Genomic DNA, 16,743 nt, shown 5'->3' on the forward strand with positions numbered 1-16,743 from the left:
TCCCAGTAAAATGCCAAAATTGGGTTGAAAAATTGGGTTTTCTGATTCAAGTCTGCCTGTTCCTGAAAGCTGGGAAGCTGGTGATTTTATCACCGCAAACCCTTTGTTGATGCCCTTTTCAGGGAAAAAACCACAAGCCTTCTTCTGCAGCACATTTTTCCAAATTTTTTTAAAAAAATGAAATTTTCACTGTTTTTTGGCTAATTTCTTGGCCTCCTTCTGGGGAACCCACAAAGTCTGGGTACCTCTAGAATCCCTAGGATGTTGGAAAAAAAGGACGCAAATTTGGCGTGGGTAGCTTACGTGAACAAAAAGTTATGAGGGCCTAAGCGCGAACTGCTCCAAATAGCCAAAAAAAGGCTCGGCACAGGAGGGGGAAAAGGCCTGGCAGCGAAGGGGTTAAGACCACTTGTTAGGACCAGGACTGAGAAATCCACAGATTAAATGCCCACACGGAGTTTACAGACAACCAGGCCAGCTCACAGATGTGCAAATGCACTGGGCTAAGTGAAGTACATTTACTGCATCATAGGTGCTGCTGAGCATAGGTGAAAATCTATGACACTGCACAGGTGCAGCACCGACTACAGTTGTGTTTGTGGCAATAAAGCAGATGAATAATTCTCGCTTTCTCAGCACATAAATTTTTAAGAAAACCAACACGTTGAAAATAGCATGCATAAATTAAAAGCCAATTTAAGTAAAGGTACCCTGAAAAAAGTGATAGCTTGCAACTTCCCTTTTTTAATGGCACTATGTAAGACTGGCAACTGTGAATACTACGCACTCTGTAAAATTAAGTGTTCACTTTTTGATATATATTTGTACGCTCCCACACAGAAAATGTATGCTTGCTAATTATTGTTCAAATGTATGGATTATGCTAATCTGAGCCAAAGTTGCATCAGAATTTCCCCAGCCATAAAAAAAAAAAACGAAAAAAAAAAAACCCCTACAATTGCCTATAAAAAGAACTTAAATTACCCTATGAATATGCATACTGGTTGAACTACTGAACTGCTTTCCTTTCCGGCCTTAGCTCTTGCTAGCTATCTGAAGACCTTACATTGTGCTCCCTTGTTTCACCACTGAACGCCATCTCAGTTCACCATTCTCTCTGGCTGTTCTATTAAATTTTTCCCAGCACGCCTTCCCACATTATTTTTTTTTTTACACTATTTGGTCTTTAAAGATAACTACATAGACATTTATCTTCCAACATCAATAGTCCTACCGCTGTCTCCTCATGGAAGAACAAAAAATATTTGTGAACTGTGATACTGCGGGCCCTAAATAGGCTGCCAAGGGCATTGGTTTTGACAGCAGATCTCTTTTCAGACAATGAGGCCTTATTGAAAGCTTAGAAGTGAAACGGGAAGCAAAAATATCTAAACTGGGTCCCAAACAATCACCTTTCTTGCTTTATTTTCTTTCAGACAGGATGGGCATCTAGCTTCCAAAAGTATATAACTCTCCAAATCCAATTTCACCCCTCCTCAGGGAGCGTGGTTCAAGTATTTCCAGGCCTCCAACGTATCTTCCTTCCCTGAAACTGTTTGCTCCAAAATTTCCTCCAATTTACTTAAGAATAAACGAACCCCATTGCGGTCCCAAACAATTTGTTTTAGCTAGTTTTTTTTTTTATATTGGTTCTCGTTGAAACTCTTTAAACTACTTCTAATGACTTCTGATAACAACTGGTCTTGCAAACAGACTCCTGGTGATATTGAATAAAATAATTTCTTACCTGTAGCAGTTTTACAGCTTGAAGAATTTTCTGGATTCACATGCTGTGCACTATTCACCCATCTAGTGGTTGGGTCAGGAATTATCCAATATTACCAGTAGTCCATCCTCTCTTCTTCCTGTTATTGGGCGTCAACTGTCCCACCGTTTGGTGTTGTATCCATCCTCCTCTGATGTCATACGCCCTCCCCAGAAACTCCCAGTAGTGGTCATCATCTTCATATTCTTTTTTATTTTCCTTTTCTTCCTTTTTTTTATTTTCTCTCCCGTCTTTTAGAGGTGGTGGGTGGGTCGCCTAAAAACCCAGAAAATTCTTTAAACTGCAAAACCTCTCCTGCAGGTAAGAAACCACTTCATTTTGCATCATGAAACTTTTCTGGATTCACGTGCTGTGCATTGATTTTGTAGGATTTGTCTTTTAATTTTGAGTGGTTGGGATGAAGATGAGCTTAAAATTGTTAAAATTGTAAACAAATGTTCTAACACCCTTTGCCCGACTTGAGCTTCCTTGTTCATTTGATTATCTTTGCAATAATGTTTTGTAAACTTGTGCACTGATGATCAGCTAGCTGCCATGCAAATGTCCTGCAACCCTATATTTGCTAGAAAAGCAATTGCTGCTCCTTTTTTGTGAGTTGAGTGCACTTTTGGTTTAGAAAATAATTTTATTCCTGCAAGAAAGACAGAGTTGGATTGTTTGTGAGTTCCATTTAGCAACTGCACCCTTTGTCACTGGTTTACCCTTGTTATTGTCTGCATATGACACAAATAATCGATTTGTCTTCCTGCTTGTCTTTGTTGTTCTATAAAGTACAAGATCGCTCTTTTTGTGTCTAGTGTGTGCAATGCTCCACTGCTTGACTTTTTGGTTTTTGGAAGAAAAAAAAACTTTGAATTTAAATTGACTGATTCATATGGAAATGTAAAATAACTGAGTAAGAAGTGCAGATCTGGCCCCATGACTATTTTGTCCATGTGGATTTGTAGGTATGGCTCTTGAATTGTGAATGGCTGCAGTTCACTCATTCTGTGAAGCAATGTTGTTAACACCAGGAATGCTGTTTTTAGCGTGAACATCATTATAGATTCCTTATGCAGTGTCTCAAAGTGTTTCCTCGTTAGTTGTGTTAGTACCACGTATAGGGTCCAGTATCCGTCTAAGTGGTGCTATCCTTTTTGCTCCCTCTAGGAACCTTTTTATTACAGGTGTTCTGAAGAAATGCCTTCCTATATGGCCTATTGTGTTGGGCACAATTGCTGCTACATGTACTTTAAAGGAAGCATAGGTTAATTTGCAGTTTAGAAGATGCGTAGGATATCCAAGGAGTGTGTGTCCTTAGTACTATCCTGTAATACGTCCATCCTTTGGCATTGTAACGATTATCTTTCCCACTTGGCCATGTAACACTTTCTTGTTGTTGGTCTCCTTGCTTCTCTGAGCATGGCCATTAGGTTTTCTTGTAAGCCGAGGTGGCCGAATTCTGAGTCTTCAGGAGCCATGCAGCCAAACTGAAACTCTGTGGTTCTGGAAGGAGAACTCTTGCCCCTTTCATTGACTGCAGGTCTTGTTGTCTTCGTTACCTTTGGATGTTTCCTTGCACTATCTCCATTAGTTCAGAGTACCACGTCTGTCTTGACTACTGCGGGGCAATAAGTATTAGCATCACCTTGGCCACTTTGCGTTTGTAGATTATCCTGTGTAACAGTGGTATTGAGGGAAAAGTTTACGCAAATATCCCTGACAGCCTATCAACAGAGTAATCCCTAGGGATTGGTAGTGTGGGTGTCTAGACAAAGTATTGGCATTTTGCATTTATTTGGGTTGCAAACAGATCTATTTCTGGTTTTCCCCAACGTCTTCATATATGTTTGAGTACTGCTTGATTGAGTTCCTATTCATGGAAGGATGAAGCTTGCTTGATTAGCCTGTCCGCTTTGACACTGTCTTCCCTGGAATATGAACAGCTGTGAGGTAAATCTGTCGCTGACTGGCACACATGCAGATTTCCTGCGCTAGTTTTGATAGAACAAAGGACTGAGTTCCTCCCGGATTGTTAGTGTAGAACACTGTCACAGTATTGTCTGTTTTGTTACTGGAGATTTCCCCCACAGCTCCTTCTGAAAGTCTTTTAAGTCTGAGAACACAGTTTTTAGATCCAGGACACCGATATGCTGGAATGCTTCTTGATCCCTCCATACACCTCTGACCTTGAGTGAGCCCATATGTGCTCCCCAACCCATATGTGAGGCATATCTAGTAATGGTTACTGTTGGAGTTGGTTGTATAAGTGGTCTTCCCGCTGTTAAATGTGAGCTTTTCTACCACACCTCCTCCTGTATTTTCTGCACAATAACCACTACAGCCTCCCAACTCGCTGTAGCTTTGGACCATTGTTATTTAGCCATTCCTAAATTGGTCTCATATGTAGCCTTGCATTTGGAATGAGAGGGATGCAGAAGGCCATCTTCCCCACCGTTGTCACTGTCAGACAGCCCCTTCTGGTAAAGGCAGTTTCTTGAAATATTGTAGGGATACGCCTTTGCTTCCACTGAATAGATTCTTGGTCGTAGAACTATTTTTTTCTGATTTTGTTGACGGTTTTATGGTATTTATTGAAAATCCTTGTTTGAAAAGTGTTATCACTTTTTGTTTGTCTGTTTTGCATTTGCTTAACACGTTTGCTCTCACTAGCCAGTCGTCTAAGTAAAAATAAATGTGTATCCCGTCTTCTCAAATGTGCTGTCACTGCTGCAAGGCATTCTGTAAACACCCACAGTGCAAACTTTATGCTGAAGGCCAAACCTCTGAATTGGTAGTATGTCTTGTTCACTATAAATCGCAAGTACTGTTTGCTTCTCATTAAGGATTTGCAAGAAAGCGTCATTTAGGCCTATGGTTGTCACACAATCCCCTTTTTGTAACTGCTGTAGGACCTCCTCCAGTAACGTCATCTTGATTTTTTGCATTTTTATAAACTGGTTCATCATTGTAGGTCTAGTATCTGTTGTAGTGCTCTGTCTTGTTTTGGGATTATGAAATAATATGTTGAGTAATTCCCCTGAGAAATTTATTTTCTGGACACCCTTTCTATTGCTCTTACCCAGCAACTCCTCTACTTCGAGTAGACAGGATGTTTTTTCTTTTGTGTGGAAATTTTTCTCTGGTCCCTTTGCTGAAGGTGTTTTGATCACTTCTATGCAGTATCTACATTTTATGTTTAAAATCCAGTTGTGTGGTGTTACCTTCCTCTGCTCCTGAAGGACGCCCTTTATTCAGCCTCCCACTAGTGTTGGGTGAAAGAGGTCATGATGAGGAGCAAAGTCAGTTACCGGTGCCCTTGCATCTGAAACTGCCAGCTTTGAGGTGTTGTCTGTGTTTAGCTAGTGCCTTTGAACCCTGATGCATCCTTAATGTGAGAAGGTACTAGGGAATCTTCCTCTTCCTGCCAGCCTCTCAACAGGTGTTGTTCCTCTCCTTAGATTACCGTTAGATTGTAGAGTTTCCGTACATTTACGTGTTCCATTATCTTTTTTCAGCTGTTGTAGGGTTTTATTTAATGTATTGCTTAACAGTTGCTCTTCATTGAAAGGCATGTTGATATTCACCTGAACCTCTGGTTTAAAATCAGACACCCTCAACCATGCATGGCGTCTAAGCATTGTTCCCGCCATCATCTGTTGACTTGCAGTGTCTGCAGCATCTAGTGCTGAATTAAGGTATATGTTGGTGATGTTTTTCCCATGTTACGCCAGGGAAGCTTCTCTTTTACGGTCTGTCAGGGCAAGTGCTTCATTAGCTCTGCCATCTCATCCCACTGCTGGTATGTGTACCTATTTAGCAGAGCACTGGAGTTGGTGATTCTCCATTGAGTGAGACATGCCAAGTCGGACTTTGAATTTGTGCTAACTGCTGGGGTGGGGATTTGTTGCTTCACCTGTGCAGAGGAGGGGGGGGACCCATGCAGCACACTTGACAGTGCTTCTCCATCAGCGCGGTGCAGGACATCCTGGGGCACGTGCCCAGGCAAAGAGTGGGCCCATCTGTGCCCATCCACTGCCATACAATGCCGGCACCCCACCTCCCAAACGCCACCCCACACCCAAACGGAAACTACCCCTAGTATAGCTGGGAAATGTGACAAGACTGGGAAAGCTACCAGTGCCATAAACTATCTGACTGACGCCATGAGCTTAATTAATGACAAGATTATCAGTGGAAAGGAAAGATTGGCAGCAACAAAAAACGTCTTATGTAAGGTTATTGTGGAAGCTACTGATGAAGACATCACATTGTCCCTGGGGCCATCTAATATTTCAGACTCTGCACAAATGGTAACATAACCAAATTGACTAATCCACCTTGTGTCTCAATCACACCCCTTAAGATCAGGGAGCTCTCAATAAATAATGAGCCAGCTTTCCCCCACTCCCCCAGCAAAAAAAAAAAAAAGAAAAAAAGACAGCTTATTGAAGTCACGAGCTAACGGCCTAAAAAATAAATTGATTAAGACAATGAGCTTCAGGGGAAATGGGCACATTTTATAAGACCATGAATTGCCACTCCCTAAATGTCTGGAGTTGATGCCCATGGTGGAACTATTGTCTGAAGCAACAAATGGTCTGACCAACGAAGCTTCGTCTAAGGAACATACAAATTGTGTGTAATAGCCTAAAGAGGGTCCGCCAGCACTACCCACAGTTCATTAAGCCACATCTATACATTGCAGGGGGAAGCTAACAACAGATCTCAGGAGAATGCCACAGATATTTTACATCTACCCCTGGATGCCATTCTGTATGTAATCATCCTAAAGGATGTTCTAAAACTAGAACATTGTACAACTGAAACCTGGAAAGACATTGTACAACTGAGACCTGGAAAGTCTTCTGTGACACTAACTATTTATATAATGAAATGATTATGGTGAGGAGGGTAACCTGGGTTGGACACACTAAGGAATCAGGACATCGCGATTTCATTACCGTAAACTTCTGTCACCCCTTCGTTTTAAACCTCCTCCATTCTGACCCTCAAAGGAGGCAGCAGAATAATGCTAACATGGATAGGAAGATTATTGCTGTGCCACTAGGATACTTCTATAAACCCTGATGCATAACACAACCCCTTGGGGAGTTGGACCAAGGTGTCTTGCTCCTAATCCCTCCATGGGTATGTCCCTGATGAGCTCAAATAGATAAGCACCCCTTAGTAGTTGTAATGAATATGATTGACAACAGGGATTTTGGTGGTGGAGAGTGATCACATTGCGCTAGAGGAAATAACAGATACCCAGTGAGCAGTAGGAACTGAAAGATCCATTGTTAGTATTATAGGTAACACATTAGCCTTCAGGACCTGGGACATAGCCGGTGTTAAAAATAAATTGGGAACCCAGTATGGCTTGACATTTTTAAGATGTTACATCTAGTATGCATACAAGAAACCTGGCTTTAGGAGTACTTTCATGTCGAAGGCTGGTCCTCAACTATTACTCCAGCCATTCCTTTGAATAGCTGAAGGGCGCAGGGAGGATTAGCAGTTCTAATTTCTAATGCAGCCCTATTCATTTTAATGAAATATTACACCGAATCACCCTTCTTTCAGAATTCACACCTACAGTCTGATGAAAAATTAAACATCTTATTGATAAATTTCTATAACAACATATTTGGTAATACTAGATGTGAGGAAATTGTGGCCAAAGGGAAGGAGCTTGAAAGATTTTTGAAGAGTATTGAGGACAAATGTGTCTACATCTGGGCTGGGGACTTTATTAAGTAAATGTCAGGTGGCAGTAAGGGAGGTTTGTGGGTACATGGGCTGTTCTAGAATCAGCCAATCTCACTTCTTAAATGACTTGAATGGGGAGACAATAAATGAAATGATCTTCAAATACAATTTAGAGCTGTTGGAGCAAAGGCCTGACATTGAAGGATCACAGATTCCAACATTTCAGGGGAGTGGTCGTAATTCACCTTTCGACCATATTTTGTTATCTGAAAATGGTTTGGGGCTGTCTCTATCATTCAGGATTGAGAAAAGCGACCATCAAACATGAATATTTACCTTCAGTATTAATACAAAGCATATGCCTGGAGCATAGTTAGCTGCAAATATCAACACTGTGGGTAACAACAGGATACGCTAAAATGGACAGGGATAAATTAATCCACCTTTTAGAAAATGTTGTAAAGTAAAATGCTGGCAAATTTATCACCTGTACAGAAAGGGACATCAGCCCAAGTAAAATTTCCAATGTTTTCTTTAAAATCACAGCTTCAATTGCGCTAATTTAAAAACTAGTATTAGAACTCCCAATATAGTGAAAAAAGGATGGTTTGGCGGCAACTACTCACAGGTGAATCAGAACCTAAAAAAAAAAGGACTACAGGTTATACCAAGAAATAGGGAGCAGGTTAAAAGCTTGAAGCTCATTTACAAACAGGCACTAGAGAAAAGGAAACAAGAACTCAGAGAGAAAGCTTAGGCCAAGTTAAAGCAGGCGGCTGAAATGAGAAACTCCACACTATCATGGAAAACAATTAACCAGCTACTCCTTAATGAATCTTCGGTTCCTAGGGTTGAGACACTCGTCTCACATGCAAATTGGATTAGGCACGATGGTGGTATTTTTAACCCTAAAAATGAAACTATAGAATTGCCTATAGAGAATACATATCCTATAGGGCCATCACTTTTGACACACATTAGTATGGAAGAAGTGAATAGAGCCCTGGTAAGTGAGCCAATGGGAAGGTGCCAAGCCCAGTAGGGGTTCATATAGGTACTTATAAATCAAATCCTTTACTCTGGGCAGCTTTCCGGTTATCTGGCCTGAGAGTATATTAGTCCTGATTTTTAATAAGGGAGATGGGGGACGCAAGGTAATATAAACCAATCTCGCTCCCATACTTGTCAGCTAAGCTGCTAGGCAGAATTCTTCTTGAAAGATTGGAGATATGGACAGAAGACAACCAGGCGCTCCCGTAATCGCAGTTTGGGTTCAGGAGTGAGGTTGGCACCTTGGAGTAATGCATTAATTTAAATCTTATTATAATTAAGTACAACTTTGTTAAGAAAGGCTCTGTCCACCTATGCGTGCAGGACCTAAATAGTACATTTGATTTCGTAAATCCTGCAAAGCTGGGGCAGACTTTGGTAAAAGTGGGTGCCCCAATAGATATAATTTCATTTCTTTCACAGCTGTATGACAGACTGACTGCCTGTGTACAATATGAGATGAACAGGGAATGCATCAGAGGCTTTTGAGTTGCCCGAGGGATTTGTAAAAACTGCATCCTTGCCCCCTTTTTGTTTTCACTTAATATTAATGGAGTGGATATGTTTTTACAGCAGGTGAACGCTGATGCCACAAAGGTTGGTGAGGGACTGACTCCTGTCCTCCTATACGCTGATGACACAGTATTATCGAGAACCACAAATGGATGCAGCGTTTGGTTGATAGTTTCTTCACATCTATGGAGGAGAGAGATTTGAAACTCAACTTGGCAAAAACTTACCATGATGTGTGGGATAAAGAAAGTAAAAAAGATGATCTATTCTGCTAAAGGACAGGAGCTGGTAGAAATTCAAAGCTTTACATACTCGGGAATACATTTCTCAAATAATGGGTTTTGGGGACCCAATTGAAAAAAGGAAAATTTTAATTTTTAAGAACGTCAGAAGCCCTCTTTAGGTTTGCCGCCAAAATTGCAAGTAAGCCTATCAGAGAAATATTACAATTGCATGAGAGCAAATGTATATCCACTGCGACTTATGACACCCAATTGTGGGGCACGGGAAATAGTGCAATACTACAGGCACAGAAGAATCTTTTCTTGTGTAGACCTTTGGCGGTGCTGTGCCCCACTTTTTCTTATGTGTTTCACAATGAATTGTAAATGCCCCATTCGTATTAGCACCGTTTTAATCTGGCACAGGATCTGGAGTGAGATAGGCACAAAATTAAGTAAGGAGATTATTAAAGATGCTTAGCCCTTGCATATCAATCAATCAATCTCAAGGTGCTGGGGTGAAGGGGGGGACTGGGGGGGGGGGGGGGGGGAGGGGAGGTCCAGGGGGGGGGGTCACTGGTCGAACAGCCAAGTCTTGAGGTTCTTTCTGAAGACCAGTAGGTCTTCGGTTTTGCAAAGGTCGGTGGGGAGGGAGTTCCAGGTTTTGGGGGCGAGGTAGGAGAAAGACCTGCCTCCTGTGGTGGTGTGCTGGATGCGGGGGACTGTGGCTAGGGAGAGGTCAGCTGATCGGAGGTTGCGTGTGGAAGTTTACTCTTTCATTGAGGTGGGTTGGCCCGGTGTTGTGGAGGGATTTGTGTGCGTGGATGAGGATCTTGAATGTGATTCTCTTGTCTATGGGGAGCTAGTGTAGGGATTTGAAGTGTGGTGAGATTCGTTCGTGTTGGGGGAGGCCAAGGACGAGGCGCGCGGCTGTGTTCTGGATTCTTTGGAGTTTGCGTTTGAGTTTGAGTGTGGTGCCGGCGTAGAGGGCGTTGCCATAGTCCAGTCTCCTGCTGATGAGTGCGTGGGTGACTGTCTTTCTGGTTTCTGGGGGGATCATTTGAAGGATCTTTTTAGGGTGCGGAGCGTGTGGAAGCAGGAGGAGGTTAGAGCATTGATTTGCTGTGTCATGGAGAGGGAGGGGTCGAGGATGATGCCGAGGTTGCGTGCGTGGGTTGCGGGGTGGGTGCGGGCCTAGGGCGATGGGCCACCAGGAGTCGTCCCATGTGGTTTTGTTGGGGCTGAAGATGATGACTTCGGTTTTGTTTGAGTTGAGCTTGAGATGGTTGGTGGTCATCCAGTTGGCGGTGTGTAGGAGAGCTGCATGTAGGTTGGTTTTGGCGGTGGTGGGGTTGCGGGTGAGGGAGAGGACGAGTTGGGTGTGATCTGCATATGAGAGGATGGTGATTCCGTGTGCTTGGAGAATGTTGGCTAGGGGGAATCATGAAGATGTTGAAGAGTGTGGGGCTGAGGGAGGACCCTTGGGGGACTCCGCACGTGATCTTGGTAGTGTTGGAGTGGAAGGACGGGAAGCGGACTCTCTGGGTACGGTCGGTGAGGAAGGAGGAGAGCCAGTCTAAGGCTTTGTGGCAGATTCCTATGTTGTGGAGGCGTGTGCGAGTGTGTGGTGGCAGACGGTGTAAAAAGCTGCTGAGAGATCTAGGAGGATGAGTGCGATGGTCTCACCTTTGTTGACTTTGGTCCTGATGTCGTCAGTGCATGCGATGAGGGCGGTTTCTGTGCTGTGGTTCTTGCGGAACCCAGATTGTGAGGGGTCCAGGGTGTTGGTTGCTTCGAGGAAGTGGGATAGGCAAGTGTTGACTAATTTCTCTGCAACCTTGGTGGGAACGGGAGGAGGGAGATGGGGCGGTATTTGGAGAGGATCTCCGGTTCGGCTTTTTTTTTTTTTTTTTTTTAGGAGAGCAGTAATTTTCACGTGCTTCCAGGGGTCTGGGTAGGTGGCGGAGTCGAAAGAGGAGTTGATTATGTTGTAGAGTATGGGGGCGATGGTAGGGCTAGCTTTGTTGTAGATGCGGTGTGGACAGGGGTCGGAGGGGGAACCGGAGTGGATGGAGTTCATGGTTTTTTCGGTTTCTTCGTGTGTGGTAGGGGTCCATGTGTATAGTGTGGTGGGGGGGTCTTGAGTGGGGGTTGAGTTGGGTGGGAGAGGGGTTTGTGTGGTGCGTGTGTGTGGTATGAAGCTGTTGTGAATGTCCAGGATTTTGTGGAGGAAGTGGTTGGAAAGGGCGTCACAGAGGGGCTGTGTGTGTGTGTGGGGTCTATGTTGCTGGCTTTGGGTTTGGCAAGTTCGTTGATGATGGTGAAGAGTTCTTTGCTGTTTTGGGAGTTGTTGTCAAGGCGTGTCTTGTAGTGATCTCTTTTGGCGGTGCGTATGAGTTGGTGATGGGTGCGAATGTTGGTTTTGGAGAAGTTGGTTGAGGAGGGTTCTAGTCTCCATATTTTCTCAGCTTGGCGGCATTTGAGCTTGGAGTCTTGGAGTTCAGGGGTGAACCATGGGGCGTTCTTGATGTTGCGGGTGATGATGTGTTTTCTGAGGGGTGCTAGTGTGTCTGCGCAGGTAGTGATCCATTTGGAGAGGTTGTGTGCTCCTGCGTTGGGGTCGTTGGTGTGGGGGGGGGGGGGGGGGGGTTATGGGCCAGTTGGGAGTTTAGTCGTTCTGTGGGGATCTTGTCCCACATGCGGTAGGGTGTGGTGTGTTGATGGTGGGGTGTGAGGGGTCTGGGGGGTTGCGTAACATATAGAGAGAAAATGCCATGGTTGGCATGCGTAAAGACTGATGCAAATATTACTACAGCCTATGTTAGGGTAAAAAGGAATTGAAAACGGTCCCAATAGCTCACAGAGCAGCAAGAACGGAAAACAGAGGGAAATCTAAACCAACTGTTTTGAGATAATGCTCTGGATATGTCCAACAAGGTATCAAAAGTTATTTAGTTTCAGTATCAAGTATTCAGCATAGATTTTATCTTACGAGAGTCCATTTGGGCACTTTGCACTTTATGGTAGCTGTTAGATATAGGGTCTCTGGTTGGCAGTCAGTTTGCACTCTGTCCATGCAGGGACCCTCAGGTTAGTCAGGGTAAGGGAGATACTCACTTAAGATAAACCCTGCTCAACCCCTTGGTAGCTTGGCACAAGCAGTCAGTTTCATCTCAAAGGCAAAGTGTAAAGTAAGTGTACCAACACATACCATAACAGTGAAAGCACTAGAAAAATGGACACCACACCAGTTTACAAAAATAGCCAATATTTATCTAAATGAAACAAGACCAAAATGACAAAAATCCAACAAACACAAGTAAAGTTATGCATTTTTTAAAATAATAGACTCTTACTCCATAGAAAACAATGGAAACACTGTTGTTACACAAAGCACGTAGTCTGCGTCAATAATAATGCTGCATGGGCGATCGTGCATCAGAAAAGTCAGCGATGTGTAGATTCCTTACTCACAAGTGAGGCACTACGTCGATCCTTCTCCGGTTGGGTAGAGGATGCACCATTTTTGTCACCCGCAAGAGAGCGAAGCGTCGATTCCCCAGTTGTGATGCGTTGATTTCTCAGCCGTGATGCGGGTGGTGCATCATTTTCACAGCCGCGTTGCAGGCAGTCCATCAGAATTTCCCTGCACGGCTCATGTACGTGGATTTTCACCTTGGTTCTACCAGCTTCCCCCTTCAAGGGCCCAGGGACTGGGAAGGGCACCACTTAGCAGGGCAGAAGTCTCAGCAAAGAGTCCAAGTGCTGGCATAGGAAGTCTTTGATGGGCCTGAGACATCAAATCATGAGGCAAGCTCAGTCCAAGCCCTTGGAGACACTTCACAAGCAGGAATATACCAGAAAGTACAGGCTTTGTCCTCTTTCAGGCAGAAGAAGCAACTCCAGTCAATCCAGCAAAGCACAGACACAGGCAAAGGGGCAGTACTCCTGGCAGAGGCTCCTCTTGAATCCAGAAGTAATTTAAAAAACTGGAGTTTTGGGTCCACTGCTTATACCCCTTTCTGCCTTTGAAGAAGGCAAAAGAAGGCAAACTTCAAAGGAAAGTCTACGTTGTTCAAAAGATCCTGCCTTGCCCAGGCCTGACCCCAGACACACGACAGGCGGTTGGAGACTGCATTGTGTGAAGGCAGGCACAGCCCATTCAGGTATAAGTGTCTAGCCCAGGTGATCCACCAGGATATGAAGGTAGCACCCCAGCCCCCCTTGTTTCACTGTCTAGTGGAGATTCACAAGCAGCCCATCTGTCAGTCTGATCCAGACAGGATAGTCACAAGCAAGCAGTCACTGAATGGTTCAAGCAAGAAAATGCCCACTTTCTAAACGTGGCATTCTCAAACTGACAATCTAAAAAACAACTTTACCAAAAGATGTATTTTTAAATTGTGAGTTCAGAGACCCCAAATGCCCAATGGGAAACTACACATAAAAGATATTGAAAGGCAGTCCCCATGAAAGTGATAGGCATTGCAAAACAAAAAAAACAAAAATGGCAGTATTTCACGGTCAGGACATGTAAGACACATCAGTACATATCCTACCTTTAGCAAACACTGCACCCTGTCCATAGGGCTACCTAGGGCCTACCTTAGGGGTGCCTTACATGGATAAAAAGTGGGTACATTTGCCAGGTCGAACTAGCAGTTTAAACTGTACACACAGACACTGTAGTGGCAGGTCTCCGCCATGTTTACAGTATTACTCATGTGGGTAGCACAACCAGTGCTGCAGGGCCCCCTAGTAGCATTTGATTTACCAGGCCCTGGGCACCTCGCATGCACTTTACTAGAGACTTACTAGTACATCAAATATGCCAATCAGGGATAAACCAATCACCAATACAATTTATACAGAAAGCATATGCAATTTAGCACTGTTTAGCGGTGGTAAAATGTCCAGAGTCCTAAAACCAACAAAAACTGGTCAGAAAAAATAGGAGGAAGGAGGAAAAAAGTTTGGGGATGACCCTGCAAAAGGGGCCAGGTCCAATAGTAGCCTTCCCCAGAAAGGAAGGGGGGATGGGAGGATGAATTACTCAAATGACCACGTGATGGTAAATCTTTACAATCCTCTCTGCGCTTTATTTTGTTTTGTAGATGTTATAATGACATTAGGGAAAGTATTTTATAACCTTTATTCCTGTCAAAAAAGCTTTTTTATTATAATTATGCTTTTAACTATTTATGCAAACTGTGTTTTTCTGTGTTCATCCAGGCTGCCAAACAAAGGAAAACATATACTCATTTAGAATGTTTATTCTACGTGTATTATACATATTCTGAAATAAATCAATCATTTATAAGATAACCTAGTTGATGAATGAGGATGAAATATGGGTATTTATAAATATCGCCAGAACTGATATCCCTTATATGCTGTATAGAACAGAGTTTTTATCTATGTTTTTTAGTTCTTATTAGAATTTTTATTTCACAACAGTTATAAATATTTGTAATGAGTATGATTTGTGATAATGCCGCATTTTATTTTTATGAATTTAATCCGAATAAAAATTTATGACCGAGTTGCTGCCCACCATCTTGTTACTATCTTTGTCTGGAGGAGGACCAGATGCAGTTGGGATGTTTGCCCTTTTCTTGGCTGTAGTTGCTATAACAGAGTCATGAGGGATTGTTCCTCTAATGTACAGAGGATCTTTGGATGAATGTTTATATTTTTCCCTGCCCTTGGTATCACAGCTCTGCATACTACAGGCTCCTTGAAAGCTTCTCTCCTGATCCAAAATGCTGGGCAGCATTGTCAGGAATGGGTTCCTTGTATGAGAAAGCAGCAATGTCTCTAGGAGGAAGCAGGAGTCTTGTTTCCTCCACTAATTGTGCTCCCTACTTAACAGCTAAATTTTTAGTAAGCTGTCCATACATACCCATTTCATCTGGGGGTGATGGCCTTGATAGATTTCTGTTCATTTCTTCTTCAGAGGAATATGCTTCGATGTCTTACCAATATGTTTCGATACAGGAATCCTGAAACATCCCCATAGCCAAATTGTCAGGATTCTATTTCATGAAGAATCCTTGCCCTTCTTTCTCCTCCTGTGGCTCAGGTGCCACTGTTGGTTCTAGTTCCTCAACACCCATCTCAGGTTGCTCTTTAGGTGTCAAAGACTTCTGAGGAATTTGGAATTCCTGAATGATTGCATCAAATGTTTTCTTCTTTTGCAGAATTACAGCCATTTCTGCCTTGAGTCGCTTTTTCTTACGCTCAATTTCAGCTGCTTGATCTTCGGGGTCAAGCGTTGATACTGATTTCCTTTGACATAGAGGTTTTTTTCAATGGTCTGTCTTTCATCACCTTTTACAGCATTTGACCCCTTCTTTTTTCCTTTGCCATCAAACATTCCCGGTCTTCAATCAGTCTTCTAAACTTCATGACTTTGACCGTCTTTCAACATTGTTGTCTTTTCGGATGTTCGACTGCCTGTGGTGTCCCCTGTCCTGGGACCCAAAGGGTTCTTTCTGTGTTAGTTTGCCTTCCGGTCAGCGATTTCTTTGACATCGAGGCTGCTCTCTGTGCTTTTGACTCCAACGTTTTAGACTCTCTTCTGAATGTTTTTCTGGAATTACCTTAGGCTTTGCATGTGCTGTTTCTTCTTGATGAAGATTCTTAACACAAAGTCTGACCCTTCTCCTTCTGCCCCTTCGATGATGTTATCCTCATTGTCACTTGACAACCACAGGTCCTGCATGGCATAATGTGCCTGCATCACCTTGTCCCTTGCTTTCAGCTTCTTCGGTCTATAATCTGCATAGGCCTCACAGTCTTCGCTGTTGTGGTCGAGCGGAAGACACAGGTTAAAGGCTTGTTGCTCGTCTTTCTGGGTGAATTTCTAGTGGCACTGCAGGCAGAATTGGAATGGTGTCTTCTCCATATCACGTGGAACAGGAAGCCCCCTGTGTTTGGGCGTTCTCCGATAATAGCTCAACACATCCAATTAACACTCCTTTTCCAGTACCTCTTTTTTGGTGGTGGTCTTCAGTATTGTTTGACAAAAAATTATTCTAAACTTTTTCCTTTTCAGATTGGAGAGCTTTCAGCAATGCTTCCCGACCCAATGGAGGAAAAAAAGAATCTGAAGATGGCGACCCCTACTGGGCGCTTCCAGGGAGGGCACGTGACGTCAGAGGAGGTGGGACAGGACACCAAATGGTGGGACCATTGATGCCCAATAACAAAAATAAAAGAGAAGAAGGACTTTTTGTATATTGGAGAATTACGGACCCAACCACTAGATGGCAGAATAAAACATGCACAATATGTGAAACCAGAAAAGATTAATGTTGCAAAACACATGTTTTTCCTGCAAGTCCTATTGGGAAGATTAAAAAAAAGTCAGGCTTAATACAATTTTCGACACAAATGTCACTTTATATTTCCCCCCTCATAATATTGGGTTCATACGCTTCTTCGGTTCCACTGTCCATCTCTGACATTTACCCAGCTCTA

The sequence above is a fragment of the Pleurodeles waltl genome, chromosome 4_2, assembly GCF_031143425.1.
Source record: "Pleurodeles waltl isolate 20211129_DDA chromosome 4_2, aPleWal1.hap1.20221129, whole genome shotgun sequence".
Taxonomy (NCBI): Eukaryota; Metazoa; Chordata; class Amphibia; order Caudata; family Salamandridae; genus Pleurodeles; species Pleurodeles waltl.